Raw genomic sequence first — 6,936 nt, forward strand, 5'->3', positions numbered from 1 at the left:
TTAAGCAGAGGATCTATGACCTCTGGAAGTATCTCTTTTAATAGCCTAGTCGGTATAGGGTCAAGCATACATGTTGTTGATTTTGATGATTTTACAAGTTTAGCCAGTTCTTCTCCTCCTATAGCAGTGAATGAGTGTAATTTTTCCTCAGTGACCCTGCAGTGCTCTGTCTGAAGTGATACTGTAATAGACGGCTGCATGGTTATAATTTTATTCCTAATATTATCAATCTTACTAGTAAAGAAGTTCATAAAGTCATTACTGCTGTGTTGTTTACAAACATCAGAAGCTGAAGCTTTATTTTTTGATAATTTAGCCACTGTATCGAATAAATACTTAGGGTTGTGTTTGTTTTCTTCTAAAAGAGATGAGAAATAAGCAGACCCTTGTGAAAAAAAAGTGCACTTTAGTGTACTTTTATAAAGTGTACTTATTACACAGACAATATACTTATACTAAATACACTTAATTGTGCAATTAAATGCAATGTTTTCGGTGTACTTAACACACATTATATGTAATTGATTTCAAATTTATCACATATTAAGTTGAAATAAAATACAATAAGTTGCAATTAAGAGTGATTTTTTGGAACAACTTAAGTGGTACTTAAATACAACTTTATTTGTACTTTCATAATCGCTTCTAGTGTATTAAAATTGTAATTAAAGTGCACTGCTCAATGTACTGACAAGCAATTAATGTGAACTAAAACATACTTTAATGTCAGCTAAATATACACTTAAGTGTGAATTAAATGCAATGTTTTCGGTGTACTTAACACACATTATATGTAATTGATTTCAAATTTATCACATATTAAGTTGAAATAAAATACAATAAGTTGCAATTAAGAGTGATTTTTTGGAACAACTTAAGTGGTACTTAAATACAACTTTATATGTACTTTCATAATCGCTTCTAGTGTATTAAAATTGTAATTAAAGTGCACTGCTCAATGTACTGACAAGCAATTAATGTGAACTAAAACATACTTTAATGTCAGCTAAATATACACTTAAGTGTGAATTAAATGCAATGTTTTCGGTGTACTTAACACACATTATATGTAATTGATTTCAAATTTATCACATATTAAGTTGAAATAAAATACAATAAGTTGCAATTAAGAGTGATTTTTTGGAACAACTTAAGTGGTACTTAAATACAACTTTATTTGTACTTTCATAATCGCTTCTAGTGTATTAAAATTGTAATTAAAGTGCACTGCTCAATGTACTGACAAGCAATTAATGTGAACTAAAACATACTTTAATGTCAGCTAAATATACACTTAAGTGTGAATTAAATGCAATGTTTTCGGTGTACTTAACACACATTATATGTAATTGATTTCAAATTTATCACATATTAAGTTGAAATAAAATACAATAAGTTGCAATTAAGAGTGATTTTTTGGAACAACTTAAGTGGTACTTAAATACAACTTTATATGTACTTTCATAATCGCTTCTAGTGTATTAAAATTGTAATTAAAGTGCACTGCTCAATGTACTGACAAGCAATTAATGTGAACTAAAACATACTTTAATGTCAGCTAAATATACACTTAAGTGTGAATTAAATGCAATGTTTTCGGTGTACTTAACACACATTATATGTAATTGATTTCAAATTTATCACATATTTAGTTGAAATAAAATACAATAAGTTGCAATTAAGAGTGATTTTTTGGAACAACTTAAGTGGTACTTAAATACAACTTTATATGTACTTTCATAATCGCTTCTAGTGTATTAAAATTGTAATTAAAGTGCACTGCTCAATGTACTGACATCCATTCTACTGTCTTAAAAACAAGCAATTAATATGAACTAAAATATACCTTAACGTAATTTACATGTACACTCTAATATAATGAAATACATTCATAATTAAATTTTTCAAATAATACAGCTGCAATTTCGTGTAATGAACACATCCAAATTTAAATCCTCTACATTTATTGACAAAACAATCTGTAAAACAAATATACAAAAAAAACTTTTTTTTGATGCCCAAGAAAAACCCAAAAAACTATTTACACAAACACAAATTCATTTAGAAAGAGTCTGGAGGACAATGAGGATTATATGCAATTATATGTAATTATATGCATTATTATATATCTCCCTCATTCAAAGGTACCTAAATCTACCCATCACAGAAAATTACCTCACACAACAGATGAATAAATACAAACAAATGGAAAGAAAAGAATCGTTTCATGTACAACACTAAGATTCAAAACTTTGGGTAACGTTTAATTAGTTAACTACTTAATTTAACATGAACCTAGAATGAATAATAATATAAACATTTATTTATCTTAGTTAATGTTAATTTCAACATTTACTAATTAGGGGTGTAACGGCACATGTATTCATACCGAACCGGTTCGGTAAAGGACTTCCGGTACAGTGCACGTGTGTACCGAGCGGTACGAATGCAATCTTTAACAGTTAACAGACGGCTTGTTTAATGAGTGGAACACACTTCAATACAAGTTTTCATAAGAACATATGTATTCTGTCAATTTTATCATTAAATTCAAGTGATGCCATATTGATGCTCTTTAATGTGACATGACAGATCACTGTAAAGACATCAGTTCAAGCAGCAACGCGGCACGAGTGAATGTGATCACCTTGTCATAGTCAAAGAATAAACATGAATTAACATCAGAAGGTATGTTAAGGATACATTACAACTTACTAAAATGTATCACATTGTGTAATCGTTCAGTGTTTCAACAGCAGAAAGACGTCGATAAAACACGAGAGATGAACTCTTTCACTAAATGTATGCATTATATTAGCCTATATATTCATCATATTCTACTTTACCTGAAAACCTGAAAAAAATCTAACCTATAATTAGATTTATAAGTTAATGCAAAAACGGTCTTATGAGAAGTTTACACGTTTGCATACAATGCAAGTGCAAGTAAGGCCTCCTTATATAGTCTACACTATACAGCATTCTTTGTCATTTGATTAATCAGAAACAACAAGGCAATTATATATTACATTCTGAATCAAATTATAATCTTTGTGTGCCCTTTGTTAGAGTTAAGCTTGGTAAAACATCCTTCAAATATGTCGCAGCCTCAGATTGGAATTTGCTCCAGACTGAGTAGAAGCTAAAAGATCTGGTGACATTTAGTCATTTTAAAATTTTACTACATCATTTTGAGAGTAAATTAATGGTGTGTAATTGTTTTTGACTGGTTGTATGTTTTATGTTTTTTATGTGACTTTTTATGTATAACTGTACATGCAAACACAGCTGGCTATCTTGGCCAGGACAGGACATTTTAATCTCAGTGAGTTTTTCTCCTGGTTAAATAAAGGTAATAATAATAATAATAATTAGTAGAGATATTTTTTATATTATATTTTTAATTCTTTAAGAAACCTTTAGATTAGGACAATTACAATTTGTTCAGTAAACCAATAAAAAAAAGAAGCATTTTTATATTTAGTGTTCCTCCCCGAACTGTCAGCTTTGTCTACTGTTACACCTCTATTATTAATGCAATCTTAAATGTTAATTATTTAATGCATTGTTAACTTGCATGAACAATGACTATAAATTTAATTAACTAGCTTTGAACTATTATTTATTAAGCAAGGTCAACAACTATTAATAAACACTGTAAAAAATTAAATAAAAAAAATAAATAAAAAGAAATCACTGTTAGATCATGTTGGTCAATACATTAAATAACGTTAACAAATTAGATCTTATTGTAAAGTGTTACTGAACTTATAAGCTCTTAAACCTTTACTAGCACCAAAATTAGGACCAAAAGGTTTATTCTAAAATCTTATTCCAGCATTAGTGAATGAAAAAAAAAACTGAAGAACTCCAAAGGCACACAAAATTGTTTGTCACCAACTCTTTTCAAGTTGTTTGGAAAGTGCTGTTTATGTCAATGTCCCAGAAGCTCTCCATCAATAGGAAACTGGCGCACCATCTCTCCACAGTAGATGTGAATGGACATGTTCCAAAGAGGCAGGAAAGCAAAAAAAGATATACCTTGAGGAAAGAAAAAGAAAACGCAAAGAAAAAACTTGTTTATAAAACAGATCTATCCATTATTATAATTGGCTCAATTAAATTAAAACGATAGATGTACAGTTTATATTCACACAGCAGTATCTGTATGAAAAAAAGAAGAAAAAAAAGAAATAGCCATAAGAGGGATCATAAAAATGAGCATGTTGTCTCTTTTTAATCTAGTACTGCCCTGATGAAGCAGTTTATTCTGCATGGTGTGTGTAAGCTTTTGACCACAACTGCATCCCCTATGTGATGAATTACCTCAGTCGTCAGGGTAGAATGATTGGAGAGGTTCCTTCACGTATCCCACTGAGCACATCATCTTCACTGACACTGGACTTTAAAAATAGAGAACATTTTAATAATGGTTTTTATTCCTACTTTACAGGGAATTAAACATAACTTAAATATAGATAAATAACCCAAGACCAATGTAAATTGAGAAAAGTATTCTTGCATTTTTCCTCATCTTGCCTTGCAAGTTTCAGCTTACCTCGCCCATCTCCATGAAGGATGTTCCTGTATTTACCACGCCTGGCACAGCAATGCTGCGGCTCCATTCCTTTGGGTGTGTGGCCTGTAAAATATATAATGATTAGGGGATCTGTAAATGTACAAGTGGGAATGTATTACTTACAAATGGACAAGATGCAAAGCATTTAAAAGCTAAAGACTTGATAGTTATGTTTTAGCTTGTGTGATCAGTGTCATGGCTGGGCATAAATTCATAATTAACATTAACTTGACCTCATCAAGATGGCTCTGTGATTCCACACAGCTTGCACTGGATCTCCAATAACACATCTGTATTGATCCTACAAAATAAAAATAAAAATAAGCACAAAATATTAAAAACACAAATAGTACTTTAACATCTTACTCTCCAAATGCAAAAAGAAAAGAACATATTAAAATCATTATTTCATTACTGGTTGTTGTTGTTATACGTTAAGTTAATATATGGAATAAATGTATATAACGTTAAATGTCTTCTGTCCATTTAAAAAGTAGGAGATCGATTAAAATATTGTATTTACAGCAGGCAAATTCATTGAACATGCCCACACCGGCGATCACATTCCGATTTAAGAAATTATTATAATGCAATCTTAGATACATGAATATGAATAAAACAATCTTAGATACATAGGAAACATGATTAATGTTAATTCACCTCCCGAGTCCATATTGCGTCTATCCTATCTGCGATTAAACTAAATAACTGCACCGTAATAGAGAGCTACCATGTTACGGTGAAAATGTAAAATCAAGAGAGCTTATATCAAGATATACTTACTTGACTCATTATTTGTAGCATATAATGTCTCATCTGTAATGATCCAAACGGTTCGCTCCTCTGTTGTCTGTTCTCTTCAGCTTCATTTTCCTCACGCATCGAGATGACGCAATCATGGCGGAGGCGGACCGCGCATTTTTCAAAATCATGACGTAGTATTTTTGGCGCATGCGCATTGAAATATTAAGTATAAATATAAAATAAGATATTTCGTGCATTAAATGTTGATTATAAATCACTTATTAATTATCCATTTCTGTTCAGGTTGTTCTAACACACTGTGTAGTTGGACTGTATTTCAGAGAACTTGACTCATTCACCTAACTAAAAGTCAATCATGTTTAGAGTCTGATTAAAATTAAATGTAGCCCATTTTAACTGAATTTTAATGCAAATTAATTTGGTTTAGATTTGTTCAACTTTTTCTTGGAATTAATGCAATTAAATGTGTGTTTAATCGCCATACAACAACATAATATTGAAAGTAGGTTATTCTACACAGATGTAAAGTAGCCTACAGTACATTAGGCAACTCCTCTCATAAAGATTGACAATGTCAAATTATGTAGAAAACTGACACTTGTAGTTGAGTTCATAGGAGCTAGTTATAACATTTCAACAGTATGTTGTACTGGAGTGTAAGCGAGTGAAATTTTGAAGAAAAATACATTAACCAATGTAAATTTGGACAACTAATTTTTAAAAAAAAATCATTTATTTTCCATGTGCTTTGTCATTAGTAAAATAAGTGCACTTTATGAAACAAACTCATAATTAAAATGGTTTAAGTAAATTTAGGTGTAGACATTACAAGGTGCATTTTTAAAAAGTGCACTTAAGTGTGTTTATAAATATTGTCATACAAGTGTACTTTCTTTAAGTGAAAATTAATTATATATTATTACAAAGCGCACTTATTAAAAGTGCACTAAAGTGTGTTTATAAATATTGTCATGAAAGTGTACTTTTTTAAAGTACAAATTAATTATATATTATTACAAAGCGCACTTATTAAAAGTGCACTAAAGTGTGTTTATAAATATTGTCATGAAAGTGTACTTTTTTTAAAGTACAAATTAATTATATATTATTACAAAGCGCACTTATTAAAAGTGCACTAAAGTGTGTTTATAAATATTGTCATGAAAGTGTACTTTTTTTAAAGTACAAATTAATTAGATATTATTACAAAGTACACTTATTAAAAGTGCACTAAAGTGTGTTTATAAATATTGTCATGAAAGTGTACTTTTTTAAAGTACAAATTAATTATATATTATTACAAAGCGCACTTATTATAAGTGTACTAAAGTGTGTTTATAAATATTGTCATGCAAGTGTACTTTCTTTAAGTGAAAATTAATTATATATTATTACAAAGCGCACTTATTAAAAGTGCACTAAAGTGTGTTTATAAATATTGTCATGAAAGTGTACTTTTTTAAAGTACAAATTAATTAGATTTTATTACAAAGTACACTTATTAAAAGTGCACTAAAGTGTGTTTATAAATATTGTCATGAAAGTGTACTTTGTTAAAGTACAAATTTATTAGATATTATTATAAAGTGCAC

At 29.6% G+C, this 6,936-nt stretch overlaps 1 long non-coding RNA gene across 2 annotated transcripts; it reads right to left on the minus strand.

Moving 5' to 3' along the window:
* Positions 1-1,947: 1,947 nt before the first annotated feature.
* On the minus strand, positions 1,948-6,316 carry LOC137092363 (uncharacterized). Of its 2 annotated transcripts, XR_010908240.1 has the most exons (5): positions 5,363-6,316; positions 4,813-4,880; positions 4,559-4,642; positions 4,327-4,403; positions 1,948-4,041 (listed from the first exon to the last, which is right to left on the minus strand). It is a non-coding gene; the product is annotated as an uncharacterized lncRNA (long non-coding RNA). The 2 variants fall into 2 exon arrangements; XR_010908239.1 differs by having other exon boundaries at positions 4,559-4,880.
* Between the last annotated feature and the right edge of the window lie 620 nt (positions 6,317-6,936).

The sequence above is a fragment of the Pseudorasbora parva genome, chromosome 11 (genome assembly GCF_024679245.1).
Source record: "Pseudorasbora parva isolate DD20220531a chromosome 11, ASM2467924v1, whole genome shotgun sequence".
Taxonomy (NCBI): domain Eukaryota; kingdom Metazoa; phylum Chordata; class Actinopteri; order Cypriniformes; family Gobionidae; genus Pseudorasbora; species Pseudorasbora parva.